This window comes from Bos mutus, chromosome 14, assembly GCF_027580195.1.
Source record: "Bos mutus isolate GX-2022 chromosome 14, NWIPB_WYAK_1.1, whole genome shotgun sequence".
Lineage (NCBI taxonomy): Eukaryota > Metazoa > Chordata > Mammalia > Artiodactyla > Bovidae > Bos > Bos mutus.
Genome location: NC_091630.1, coordinates 66,388,086 through 66,403,616, shown reverse-complemented (window position 1 = coordinate 66,403,616; position 15,531 = coordinate 66,388,086).

The window sequence follows — 15,531 nt, the reverse complement described above, 5'->3', positions numbered from 1 at the left end:
ACAAGTTACAAAACCAGCCCAAATGCAAAGGAGTGGAGAAACTGAGTCCATCCTTCTGAGGGGAGGATCAAGAATGGCCTATTGCAAAGGGTCATGGACACAGGGGAGCATTGTTCATTGGAGGCCATTGTGATAACATCTCTATCCTTCCAGATTATGCTTTATCATGGGCATATTTTTTGGTATCCATATCCCTTCTGTTATATTGTGAGTTTCTTGCAGCTCATATCTTTTATTCATCTTTTATTTCCCTTTGCAACCATCACAGACCTTGAACACTCTTTCGTAAGTGCTGAGTTTCTCGTGGATGATGAGAGAAGTAAAAGGAAAGTGGGAAAAAACTAAAATTTAAAATCTCTCTTCGTCATGGTAAGGTGAAAAAGATCCCCAAGTGTTTAAAATGATAATTTACATGGCAAGCAAAAGCAAACCACAGCTATTGATAAGCTATTTAGAATATCCTAATAATCACAGCATTTTGTAGCAAAATAGATAAGGGCAATGTAATCCTTAATTTTATAGATGAGAAGAGTTAAACTGTTTTTAAGTAATTAGATCTTATGTAAATACAACTCTTTTGATTTGAAATTCTAGTTTTTTTTTTCTTCAAATTTTATAGAATTATATTTTTAGATAATTGGAGAGCAGATGGATAACTTTGGGATTTTAAATTTACAGAAAAAACATTCTGGTGGCTAGTACCATGCTTTTTGTGTTTATATTTTTCTATGTAGATGAAAGATTGTAGAACAATGCTTAAGGTGCTTAAAATAAACATTCATTTATTCCAAGTCCTTTGTATTTCTAAGCGCTTAGATTTCAAGAGACAAAGTATGTTGCAGAGCAGCTCTGCCAAAAATTTAGTCCAAGTTCTTTAGTCTTTTCTAGAAATCGAAGCCAATGTTTTGCCTATCTGCTATTAACACATTACCCTTTTCTTGCCATCTGATATCTGGCATGTTTTGTAAACAAGCTGAAAACTCTAGGCTGGATCCCGGCTACGTTTTAGGTTTTATAATTATATCTTCCCTCAATATTCTTCCCACTCAGACATCTAATAAATAGTTTAATTAATGCAAGATTCACCCTTCTTGTCTCTAAAATACAGAAATTGAAAATGCAATTCAAAGAAAAACATCTTCTGTATTCATTCCTATTATGTGTTTGGTGTCCAGTAAGGAACCAGGTTTTGAGGGAGGTAGATCAACAGAATCATGAGACCGGATCCCTTCCCTGGAGGATCATTTGGTATCGGACAGATGGACAGTCTTTGGGTGTCTGCAAGCTCTGGAATTCTGTGATTCTAAGTGCGTGATCCACATGGTTCACAGTATTGCTATTTAGTTCTTGCAATGCATTATATTATAGATTTTTAAAAAATTTATTTGGCTGCACCAGGTCTTAGTTGCAGCATGCAGGATCTTCCATCTTCATTGTGACATGTAGGATCTTTTTTTTCCTTTTTTTTTTTTTTAAAGTTGCAGCATGTGAGATCTCGTTCTCTGACCAGAGATCAATCCTGAGCACCCTGCAATGGGAGTGCACAGTCTTAGCCACTGGATCACCAGGGAAGTCACTATTAGAGGTTTTTTGTTTTATATAATTCAACATATTGGGCAATAAAATAACTTTGACACTATTCATATTCATCTTTACTCTGAAGTAAGACTTAATATAACCTTTTAAATAAAAACACTGAATTATTCCAATTTAGGAAAAATATAAATGAAACACAATGATCTTAGAGGGCAAGGCATCAATTTAGTTTGAATTATTGAGTTAAATTCTCCATGATTCCACAGCTCCCTGTGAATACCATTAATTCACATCCATTGTATGATGCCTCAGCACTGAGGCCAAGGCTGTATATAATTCATTCTTGTCTTTGACATTTACCACGATGGTATATTATAGGTTTTCCTTCTTTCTATATTTTTTATTAGTCTTGGTATCAATTATGAACTTCTGAAGGCTTGGTAAGATAGTTGGAAATTCATTAAAAATACATAAATAGATTGAAATTCTGCACCCATCTCTGACGCTCATTTTAAGCCTCAGCCTCTAAGCCTCTGAGTGGAGTGGCTCCTGCTGATCCATCTGGCAGTCTTTGTAGAGGAAGATCTCCTTTCACAGCTGAAGTCCTTTGCTTTTCTGAAGCCATGTTAATAGCATTGAGCATTTGGAATCTACAGCTCTAAGCTCATCAGTTCATAGCTCTGGGAACTTACATACCCATGAAGACTAATCTCTGAACTCTCATAGTGCCCCCATTATAAAATTGAGACAGTAATACCTCCTTACAGGATTGTGATTTTATATGTACCATGCCTGGTGGAATGCTTGGCGTATAGAAAGTGCTCAGTTGATGGTCATAGTGAAGATAGCATTTTTTAGAACTCTTACTCCTGTCTTCAATTTAGTGGTTAAATCTTTGGGAAAAAATGGAACTTGTAGAATATCTTTAGCTGAGAAATACTGGGAATGTGAAAACATTCCACTTTGGTCATTTACAGTGTGACTGTAAGTATTGAAATCTCAGTCCATTGGACACATCTTTGATGAAAATTAAGCAACCAAAAGATAACCCAGATCAAACACGTGGTTTTGAAGTTATTTTCCCACTGCTACCCCTAAAATAACTGCACTGAAGTGCAATGATTTGGAGCCTTCCAATATTTTTCTTGTGTTGTGGAAAGCTGCTAAGGGCCTATGAAACTCCTGTAGTTGTACTGAAATAATGTTTAAACCTAAATTCTCAGGTCTTTTGTTTACTAGCTGTTTGGTCCTAAGCAAGTCATTCAGCTCATCTGCAGAATGAGTACTAGACACACTGTTTTTATCTCACAGGTTTAAGACTGAATGAGACATTTCATGGGGAATGACTCTGTCATTGGGATGGCTGTTAATCATTCTAAAGACCTATTGGGGTGAAACAAGACTCCACTTAATGGAATACTTCAGAAACACCTCCTTTCTCATGTGAAACAAGACTGACTGCGGTTCACTGGATTCTTACACAGATACTTAATCTCATAGCACTAAGTTCTCAGTGGGCCATCTACTTTAACAATTCTAGCCTTTCTCAATCACTAACTTGGCTCATTCTCTTCGCTAGGCTATGTGTATCTACCATATTTGGCTTATGATGGTTGGACTCAGGGGGAACTTGTCACTTCCTGGGTCCCCTTTGGTGTCTGCTTCTCTGCAGAGAAATTGGCCACTTGATAATTTTATTAGAAAATGTTTTTCTCCTGCCTAAAATGTCCCAAGTTTACAAAAGATGCATGTGACTTGGCAGCTAGCCTGCCTAGTTCTGTAGTGCAGAATTATGGAGCCCATTTTTTCTGTACACCATATTTTCACCTTAGGCTTTATCAGCAATAAGGCTGCTATTTTTATCTTCAACAGTCCAGCTTATTTGTTTCTCAAAATGTTAAGAATTTAACTGGGAAAGAGAAGTATTCTTTATTACTCTACTGAAAAGTAAGGGCTGACTTACCCAAGACTGGCTCCTCACACGGTGGCCTCCGAAAAACTCCATACAAACTACCTATAGCTGAGAGTTTAAGACAAAGCAACATAGGGCGGAAATCTGCATGGCAGTTTAGTTGGACTGACGTTCCCACAGCCAGGGATGGACTTCTTAGGTGGCTCAGTGGTAAAGAATCTGACTACCAGATTGGGCTTCAATCCCTGGGTCAGGAAGATACCCTGGAAAAGAAAATGGCAACCCCCTCCAGTATTTTTGCCTGGATAATCCCATGGACAGAGGAGCCTGGTGAGCTATATAGTTCGTGGAGTCACAAAGAGGCAGACACGACTGAGCGTGCAACACTCACTCACACACCTCAACCAGGAATACAGGGTGGCAGACCTGGGCTGCATACTGAGATTCTGCCATGTTATACAGCTGTGACCCCCCAGATCTGACCAACCTCTTGGTTTTGATAACTGATGAGTGCTGATGTTATGACATCAGGGTGGAGTCAAAAAAAAAAAAAAAAAAAAAAAAGTGGAGTCAAGGTTCTGCCCCATCATATTGCTGGGATCACAAGTTTTGGACCCCATATCAGTGTGTGTGTGTGTGTGCCTATGTGTGTGTGTGTGCATGCACATACGCCTTGCTAGGTCATTCATCTTTGGTTGCTGTCACCTCTAAACTTCAGCATTGTCTGCTCAAACGCAATGATTATGACTTATCTAGAGCTCTCCGGTTGACAAATTTCATGCCGATTATCTCATTTGACCATCACAAAAACCTTGAAGACATAGATGTCCCTTCAGTCAGTTCAGTTGCTCAGTCGTGTCTGACTCTGTGACCCCATGGACTGCAGCATGCCAGCCTTCCCTGTCCGTCACCAGCTCCCGCACCTTGCTCAAACTCATGACCATGGAGTCGGTGATGCCATCCAACCATTTCATCCTCTGTCGTCCCCTTCTCCTGCCTTCAGTCTTTCCCAACATCAGGGTCTTTTCCAGTGAATCAGCTCTTCACATCAGGTGTCCAAAGTATTGGAGTTTCAGCTTCAACATCAGTCCTTCCAATGAACACCCAGGACTGATCTCCTTTAGGATGGACTGGTTGGATGTCCTTGTAGCCCAAGGGACTGTCAAGAGTCTTCTCCAACACCACAGTTCAAAAGCAGCAATTCTTCGGTGCTCAGGTTTCTTTATGATCCAACTCTCACATCCATACGTGACTACTGGAAAAACCATAGCTTTGACTAGATGGACCTTTGTTGGCAAAGTAGTGTCTCTCCTTCTTAATATGCCATCTAGGTTGGTCATAACTTTTCTTCCAAGGAGCAAGCATCTTTTAATTTCATGGCTGCAGTCACCATCTGCAGTGGCATTTGGGGCCCAAGAAAATGAAGTCTGTCACTGTTTCCGTTGTTTCCCCATCTATCTTGAAGTGATGTGACTGGATGCCATGATCTTTGCTTTTGAATGTTGAGTTTTAAGCCAGCTTTTTCACTCTCCTTCACTTTGATCAAGAGGCTCTTTAGTTCCTCTTCGCTTTCTGCCATAAGGGTGGTATCATCTGCATATCTGAGATATGCCTTGCCCCATTTCATAGGCAAGGAACTTGAATTCTGACAACTTCAGGGTCACATACAATGAATGACAGAGATGGTTCTCTGGTACCCATGTCTTTGGCCTCTAAATCCTATGCTCTTTGCTTTATAACCCTTTCTAGAAGTTGGTAGTTTTATAAACATCTACTGAGTCATGTTGAAAAGCCTGATTCCCTTGTTGCTATGGGAATAGTTGAATGCTTTGTTTTCCAAAAGCCTTTTTCTTTATCCCAGATAGCAGTTCCAGTAATGGGTTTTGCTTTAAATAAAATTAAAAAATAGCCCATCTCTTTCTGTTCTCTAGAGCTTATTTTTCATCTAATTTTTCAAAATTGCACAGGAGCTAAAGAGAATAGATAGTGAAATCTCTCCCACCCAGATGCTGCTGAGGTGGTACTGCAGGTGAAAAAGAAAAGAATACCAGATTGGGATGCATGTGTTCAGAGCCTACAGGGAAGATTAGATGATAGCCAAGGAAAGGTGGGAAACATCAGATGAAAGGAGGTGTTAGGAAAAAGAGAAGAACACACATGCAACTTTTTAAATTGTGTTTCTGCACATTGGTGAATTGTCCCAGCGAAAGTTCTGGACATGCAGGGCAGTCAAGCCACCTTCAGCCCTGAAGGGACCAGGAGGGGTTACAGCCGTGATAATGCCGGATTGGTAGAAGTGGGGTCAAACAAGGAGGGTAATCCAATGGATGGAAGCTGTTAGGAGAAAAACTTAGAGCCTCAAAGGACTGTGAAGATGCAGGGGTGTTGTAGTGAGAACTTCAAAGAGAGTAAGACTTGATGTCTTCTAATGAGCTTGCAACCAGACATGGCACACAAGGCCTGACAAGTACATTTTCTACCCAGAAGTGTCTAGAGACAGGATCATTTAGAAGACAGATGAGCAATGAAAATATAACTTGGGAATCAGAACTGTCCCTGGAGCAGGGGTGAAATTCATAATATAGGCCCAGAATATAGCAGTTCAGAATTACTGTGGGCCAGCAATTACCATGTGCCTGCCGTTCCTTTCTGTGTTGAATGGGAATATCTATTATGATCACCCTATCTCTTTATTACCAGTATGTGGGAAAAACCTGTTTGTCTCTTAAGTTCACAGGTTTTCAGATCTAAAGGAAAATATACCTGAGGGAGTCTCACCTACACTTGAACCTGTATTAGATAAAAGACCTTAGAGCCTGAGGCTGGTGCTGTCATAGGATGCGACTCCTAGAGGTCTTGGAATATGGGAGGATTGTGAGCCATCCAGGATCAGAGAGCAAAGTATTGCAGTCTGTTTGATTAGTGGCCACGGGAAACAATGCCTCCTGGCATTCACCGTCTTGTGTGCTCTTCTTTCCCTGAATCTGGGCTAGGCTTATGACTAGCTTTAACTGGTGGAATGTGGCAGAAGTGGCAGCATGTCAGGTGCCACCTTGTTGGGAAGTATGGCTTTGGTTCGGTGCTCATGAGGGTCTATGCTGCCATATAAGGAGTCTGACGATCGTGCCAGAGGGTATGTGAAGTGACCTGAGAGAAATTCTGTCATCCCAGAGTATCAACTCCACCCAGCCCCAAGTTAACCCACAGCTCAATACAGCTAGTGAGTGACCACCATCAAAATCAGCAGAGGGTTTCCCCAGCTAAGCCCAGTCTAGATTTCAGAATAGTGAGCAAATACAAAGTTAGTTGTTTTAAGCCACTCAACCTGGGGGAGGGTCTGTCTATAAGCAATAGGTATATGAAACAGGACCAACTTGAAAAGTGGATCCATGAGCATATAACTAAAATAATTATGTAATAATTATGTAATAACAATACCTCATAAGAATAAGAATGGAAAATAAATATCTGGTTTGACTGAAGTTAATTGACTAAGTTGACAATCAGAGTCGGAGCATAAGTCACAATTGAAAAGACTGATGCTGCAGAGTAAATGGAGCAGGTTCAGAATGCTGACTATATTCAGCATCTTGGGATTTGGTGTAGGATGTGTGTGCATTTTAAAATCAGGAAAACGGGGGGAAAAAAAAGTCAAGTCCTAGTAGAGCCTAGAGATTTGTATATGCTTTTTAATGCCAGAAACTTGAGATGGTTTTCCTCCTCTGAGGAAGGAAGGTCCAATTTGTAATCCTGCACAGCTGAGAAGGCATATTTCTGTTTTCCCTCAAGTCTCACTCCTCACCTTCCAGCCACATGAAGAATCGTTGAATGCTGAGTTCTTAGTCGCTCAGTTGTGTCTGACTCTGTGACCTCATGGACTATAGCCCGCCAGGCTCCTCTGTCCATGGAATTTCCCAGGCAAGAAAACTGGAGTGGGTTGCCATTTCCACCTCCAAGGGATCTTACTGACCCAGGGATCGAACCGGTGTTTCTTGCATCTTCTGCATTGGCAGGCAGATTCTTTACCACTGTGCCACCTGGGAAGCTCCTAAGAATCACTGCAGCCCCTCAGATATGCTAAGGGCTCTCACATATCTCTGCCTTGTTCATGTTATTCTTCCTGCTTCTGTGCCCTGCCCCCAATTCATCCATCAACCTCTGTGCTCCACTCACTTTTTAAACATATAAATTCGGCTTATTACATATACAAGCAAGTGGGTAAATGAAGAGAGACATAAAGGCTTATATCTTCATCTTTCTTTTAAGTGAAGAGGATTTCATGATGTAGAGTCCTCGACAATTTGGATTTGTTCTTCACGCTATGCACTGACTCTCTGTGATTCCTGATTTTTTCTTCCAGACACAGACCCTCTGCTTCATGACCTGCCACTGACTGCCTCTTCAGCACTATCTCATGCCGCTCTTCCCCTCGCTCTTGATGCTCCCGCCACATTGGCCTTCTTTCTGTGTCTCACACTCAGCAGACTTTTCACCTCAAAGTCTTTGTCATGCTGTTTCCTCTGGGGAAAACGCCTCTTCGATGTGCTTACAGGACTGAACCCTTCTCAATATTCAGACCTCAGCCCCAAATTCTCAGAGAGGTCATTCCTGAATTCTCAGTCTAATGTTCTCTCTTGTCCTGCCACAAATCCATCTATCATGGGAGGTTTTGGAGTTTTTTGTTTTGTTTTGCTTTTACCATAATTAAAAAAAAGCTTATTGCCAAAATTCTAACCATCATCCGAGTCTTCAGCTAGTCAGAATCTTTTTGATGGTGGTACACTCTGCCCGCTTTATCCCCCTGGAAAAAGTGCAGGCGAAGCTTCCACTTGGGAAAGAACTGCTTGACAACTGTCCTCTGTGTCCCCAACAGGCTGACCTCTCCCCCATATTTTGTTTTTATCTCTGTTATTTATGGTTTGTTTGCTTATGTTTTGCTCCTGCTGGACCATGCATTTCTACTGGAGACATGGAGAAATCCTACTGAGATGACATGAATAATATGGGGCAATAATGGCACGGTTACACTTGGCCTGAGATCAGTGGTTTTCAAAGTTTTGGTTGCATCACAAGTGCTTGTTACAGAGGTGTACTTTAATCCCCAGTCCACATAGTCTCATTCATTTTGAGGCTGGGAGATCTGCATTTTAACAACCCTGGTGTCCCTGATGCAATAGGTCAGGTGACTCCATTTTACAAAATACAGTCTGGGTTCCTCCAGTCTCCTCTGTCCTCTTACTACTTTGGGCTGATCCCTCCAGCAAAGGAAGAGCCTAGGATGGTATTTGGTGAAATTCAAATCAGGGGGATGCATTTGGGTAAAATGTCCTGTCCTAAAAGTCAAAGGCACAGGCTAAAATTATAAATATTTGTTGATGTTATTTATACCCGCTTGCTCTGATTTGCTTTTCCACTAACAGTCAAGAACTGGCCGTATTTAAAGGTGTGCTGGTTGACTTGTTTTTTTTCAAGGCACACTGTGAATAACTCCTCAAAACGAGAAGAATTCATGCATTTGATAATTGAATTGTGAGGAGCTTATCTGTCAGCTGCATGGTGTTTCCGCAGTCTTCCTGTTCTGGGCAATAAATCCATCGTTACTGAAGGCAAGAGCTATTCATTAGTTATGTTCATACAGTCCAGTTGGAAGCCCCAGATTATCCAAACTGACAGTAATTACAATAGCTGGGTTGCACAGTGGTAAAGAATCTGCCTGCCAATGCCTGAGATGCAGGAAACCCAGGAAATACTGGTTCAATCCCTGGGTGGGGAAGATCCCCAGAGTAGGAAATAGCAACCCTCTCCAGTATTCTTGCCTGGAAAATTCCATGGCCAGAGGAGCCTGGTAGGCTACCATCCATGGGGTCACAAAGAGTTGGACATGACTGAGCAATTAAGCACGCACCATTTCTCTACCTGTTGCTTTATATCAAGGCTGTGTTCAGTGTTTTATATCCATTTTATTCTTTAATCTTCATTAATACTTTTGAAACAGGTTTTATAAATGAGGGAAGTGGGGCTCAGAGAAATTTAAATAACTGGTCCAAGGGACAGAGCAGGGATTAATACAAGGTCTGCTTGACCCTAGGACCTAGGTTTCCATATTACACCACAGGCTCACTCCTTAGAGCAAACCTCTGTAGGTTACAGATGGGAGAATGGCCATTTAGTGTCAGAGTAGAACTTAGGACCCAGGCCTCCTGACCCTCAGCATAATTTCCTATTCATGACCTTACATATGGGGGAAATGAAAGAGGGAAACTGGGACTATTAATGATTAATTCTGGGAAAAAAGAGAGGAAAAAATCCTCTGATTGTGTTTTACTTGCTTAGATAATTTGGGAAATTCTTGACTCCTCCAGAAAGCGTGGTTTTACAGAAATACTTAGCAAAGTCTAAATTCGCTATTATACATGAAATTGGAACGGATGACCTGGGCCCTGGCCCAGTTTCCACAAACTGCTATTCCCCTAACTTTGTGGAAATGCTAAAACCATCACATAATCTTCTCTGTCCATTCTGAAGATTCTCAAAACCTCTGAAGGCCTTGTTAGACCCATTCAACCATTACAGAGCTTTTCATGGAGAACTGGCAGAGGATAATAGCTAAGTTACGACGTGGGTATTTTAGACTGAGAGCAGGCTGGTTTTATGAAAACCCAGCAGCTTTTGTGAATATTAACAGAAGAAGCAGAAAGCAGCACAGGCAGTGCCATGAGCAGCCAAGACTGTGGCTCAATATGACCAAGACCCCACGACATGGCCAAGGAGACCCCAGATCAGCCTCGAGTATCTGTATTTACTTTCAGCTCTGCCTGTGCGATTCATGGGGCTGCAGAGAGTCAGACACGACTGAGCAACTGAACTGACTGACTGACTGACTGCCTATGACTGGTGAGAGTGTTAGCTGTTCAGTCGTGTCTGACTCTTTTTGATCCCATGGACTGTAGCCCTCCAGGCTCCTCTGTCCATGCGATTCTCCAGGCGAAAATACTGGAGTGGGTTGTCATTTCCTTCTCCAGGGCATCTTCCTGACCCAGGGATCTAACCTGGGTCTTCCACATTGCAGGCAGATTCTTTACCATCTGAGCCACCAGGTGAGACAGGCAAACCTCTCAACTTGGGCAGGTTTTTTGTTTTAAATTACTATGTAAAGTACTATCTGTGCTGCTGGTGGAGGTGAGAATTGGGCAAAAATGTCAAAAAAATTCACCACAACTCGTTTCTCTGTGTTTTTGTTTGGTTTGGGTTGTTCACTTATTTCTTATTTATTAGTTTTATAAATTCCACATACGAGTGAAACCAAACAGCACTTGCATTTCCTCCTCTGACTTAAGTCACTTAGCATGATATGCCCAAAGTCCGTCCACATTGTCACAAAAGTTAATTTTTTGTTATGGCTGAGTAGTATTGTGTGTGTGTGTATACATATATATATATATGTATATATATACACTACATCTTTATCCATTTATCTGTTGATGGATATTTAGGCTTTTCTAAAGTGGGGAGGGATGGGGAGCAAAATGGATAAAGGGGATGAACTGTACAGTGACCAATGGATATTAAATCTTTGGTGGTGAGCACATTATACGGTACACAGAAGTAGAAATGTCATGTACGCATGAAATTTATATAATGTTATAAATCAATATTGCCTTACTGGAACAAATCTTTTTAAAAAAATTTTACTTTAAACAAAAAATGTAATCAAGATTTCCTTGGTGGCACAGTAATTAAGAATCCACATGCCAATCCAGGGAATATAGGTTTAATCCCTGATCCAGGAAAATCTTATGTGCAGTGGAGCAACTAAGCCCGTGTGCCACATCTGCTGAGCCTGTGCTCTAGAGCCCATGCTCCGCAGCAAGAGAAGCCACTGCAATGCGAAGCCACTGCAATGCAAAGCCCGTGCACCGCAACGAAGGGTAGCCCCTGCTCACTGCAACTAGAGAAAGCCTGTGCAAAGCAGTGAAGACCCAGCGCAGTCAAAAAAATGGAGTCAACCAAATACACACAAAAATAGCTCACCCCGTGTGAGCTGTTGGGAAGTTAAGAGTCATCTGCCAGTTTTGCTGGCCGTTCTGTGGTTTTTCAATATAACTTCACAGTTGATGTGATCAAAATTACTGCACACAGCAGGAGTACAACCAGTACTTGGTGGAATCAAGCTGCTGGATATTTATGATAATTGAGAACTTCAAAGATGAGTTTGAACCCACACACGTCACCCTTGTCCCTTGTCTTCTGGAAATTGAAGAGCTAACGGGTTGTGCTGGTTCAAGATCACCATTGCCTAAAGTGTGGGGTGTGTTCTGTCACTATAATATGCAGGATGTTTCGCAGAGTAGGCAAACATTTTAAATGTGTAGTTAGATATTTAATTTACTGTGTATATTGTTAAATATTCATTTGAAAAATGAAGTTAAAAGTTATCATTTAAAAATATATAAAGCAAACAGTAAGGATATGACAAAAATCATGAAAGTGGCACACATATGACTATAATTTAGGATCTCCTAGAATATTGCTGAGTCTGCAACCCCATGGACTGTAGCCCGCCAGGCTCCTCTGTCCATGGGATTTCCCAGGCAAGATTACTGGAGTGAGTTGCAGTTTCCTTCTCCAGGAGATCTTCCCAACCCAGGGATCGAACCCAGGTCTCCTGCATTTCAGGCAGATTCCTTACCATATGAGCTACCAGAGAAGCCCCAGAATATAATTCCTTAAGCCAAACTCTTGGAGCCAGATGTGTTCTAGAATTCAGAATATCTCGTGCATTACTTGACACCCCCAGAGGTAACTGGAACAGCACTCTCAAATCAAACACATTGTTAGTTCTGCAGTAAAACATGTGAATAGAATTAATAAAGTCTATAAACAGACTTACATTAATTCAGGTCAAGTACTGCAGCCAAATGAATTACAAAAAATACTGCTTTTCAGATATAAAAGTGTAAAAGCATTTTGCAATTGAGAGAGATTTTTAACCTATGGCAAGAATACTGGAGTGGGTAGTCATTCGCTTTTTGAGAGGATCTTCCCATCCCAGGGATTGAAACTGGGTCTCCTGTATTACAGATTCTTTACCATCTGAGCCACCAGGGAAGCCCATAGTAAAACAGATCTAGGGGAAAAAGAGATATATCCAATAACCCTTCACATTAACTATACTTTATAGTTTATAAAACACTTTCCCTCTCATTATCTTATTGGTGAAGTATAATACCTCATATTATAGATGAGGAATCTGATGCCCAGAAAGGCTAAGTGCTTAAGTAAGATCACACAGCTCAGCTAGTAACCAGTCAGGTCGGGACTGAAACCCAGGTCCACTGCCCCCAGGTTTCTGGATCTCCCACACCATATCCCACACGTCATATAAATCTGAAGAGTCAGACTTGCAGAGGCTGAATTCTTGAACATGTTCTCTGGAGCACAAAAATGCTTTCCCCTAGGGAAGTGTCTTATCAGACTGCAGTTTCCACAAGGAGGCTTCTGGAAGGAGGAATGAGAGAGGATGAAACTTTGACCTTTTAATGTTGAACTACAGATGCATCCAAGGTATTTGGTTTAGTCTCTTCAGGCAATGCATAAAACCCAGCCCAGGGACTTCCCTGGCAGTGCAGTGGTAAAGACTGCACTTTGAGTACAGGGTTCTATCCCTGGTGGAGGAGCTAAGATCCTGCATGCTACATGGCATGGCCAACCACTGCCCCTGCCCCCGCCCCACGAAAACAAAACAAAAAACCCCAAACAGAAACAAAGAGTAAAACAAACAAGAAACCTAGTACAAATGCTTGTTACGGTTCAGTGGTATTTCAGAGGAATCATTGCCTGCTACTTCCAGGAATTCTAAAAATAGTATTTATTGACACCTGCTATATGCCAGGAACTCTTCATCATAACATTTTGGGGTGTTTTTACTACTCCCACCCCCCAGAAGAAGAAATGAAGGCTCAGAGACACAGTCAAGGTCCCATAGCAGCCAAATGACAAGTGAGGGTTGAGCCAGGTCTGGTTCTGCCTGGGGGCACAGTCTTACGAGATACCTTGCACAGAGCAATGGCAGTGCTCTGCATTTCCCATCCAACCCTGGGAGAGAGGCCTTTTCCCGTGACCCAAGGCTGCTAGCATGCCTGCAGGCAGAATAGGGTGGGGAGTGAGGACCACAAGCACATCTCCCATGGTCATCCTGAAGGAGGCTTCAGACAAACTCAAGGACTGTTCTATTTGCAAGACACGGATGCAAAGATCCTCGAGGATTATGGGTGTGCTCTAACTGGATCTTGTGTTTTGCAAGCGTAGGGTCTCAGAAATCCAGGTGCAAATGTATTCAGCCTCCTGATTTTGATGGTACAGCCTCCTGCAGTAGGGAAGTTTGAGAGAGCTTGCTCTATTCAGAAAGTCACAGTGGGTGCATATGATTGGAAGTAAAAGGAGGGTGGAGTTTGAGGAAGGGCTGGGGACAAAGGTTAAATCTTAAAAAGCCTTGTTGTTCTCACTAAAGAGATTAGAGTTTGTTCTGTAAGCAATGGAGAGTCACTGGTTTGGAGGAGGTGAACCACATGGTTATATTTCCATGTGTGATGTCTCATTTGACTTGAAAATCAGGGACTGTTTCCTTGAAGAGGTATCAGTTACCTTAGGACTGAATGGAGCAGCACAGATGACCTTTCATCCAGGGTAGAAGCTGCTGTGACAGACAGATATATTCAGGGTTCACAATGATATGAATCAAAAGAAACCATTTCCATGTATTGAGCACCTATTATGTGCACCAGCATACACACACGTCTCTTTAATCATGGCAGAAGCCCTGCAAGGAAAGCCATCGCTCCTAGGACACAGAGGTAGAATTCAGACCCATCCCTGTCAGACCCCAAAGTCCACTCTCTTCCCATCCCACAAGCTGCCTCTCCTGTGGAGTTCAGTCTGGGCCCAGAGACAGAAGAAGGTGGAAGAACAGAGGCTCAGACAGAAATGAAAGTTGGAACTATATATATATACACACACACTCAATATATATATATGTATATTTTAAAATATATATGTAATATGTATAATAGTATGTATAAAATTGTTATTGTTGTTGTTCAGTCACTCAGTGTCTGACTCTTTGTGACCCTATGAACTGCAGCATGCCAGGCTTCCCTGTCCTTCACTATCTCCCAGAGTTTGCTCAGATTCATGTCTATTTAGTCAGTGATGCCCTCCAACTATCTCATCCTCTGTTGCCCTCTTCTCCTCTTTCCCTCAGTCTTTCTCAGCATCAGGGTCTTTTCCAATGAGTTGGCTCTTCTCACCAGGTGGCAAAGTATTGGAGCTTCAGTTTCAGCATCAGTCTTTCCAATGAATATTCAGAGTTGATTTCCCTTAGGATTGACTGGTTTGATCTCCTTGCCATCCAAGGGACTCTCAAGAGTCTTCTCCAGCCCCACAGTTCAAAAGCTGGGGAAACTGGTCAACCAGTTGTAAAAGAGTGAAACTAGATCACTTTCAACACCATACACAAAAATAAACTCAAAATGGATTAAAGATCTAAATGGAAGACCAGAAACTCCTAGACGAAAACATAGGCAAAACACTCTCCGACATAAACCACAGCAGGATCCTCTATGACCCACCTCCCAGAATATTGGAAATAAAAGCAAAAATAAACAAGTGGGACCTAATTAAAATTAAAAGCTTCTGCACAACAAAGGAGACTACAAGCAAGGTGAAAAGACAGCCTTAAGAATGGGAGAAAATAATAGCAAACGAAGCAACGGACAAAGAGTTAATCTCAAAAATATACAAGTAACTCCTGCAGCTCAATTCCAGAGAAATAAACGACCCAATCAAAAAGTGGGCCAAAGAACTAAACAGACATTTCTCCAAAAAAGACATACAGATGGCTAACAAACATATGAAAAGATGCTCAACATCACTCATTATCAGAGAAATGAAAATCAAAACCACTATGAGGTACCATTTCACACCAGTCAGAATGGCTGCTATCCAAAAGTCTACAAGCAATAAATGCTGGAGAGGATGTAGAGAAAAGGGAACCCTCTTACACTGTTGGTGGGAATGCAAACTAA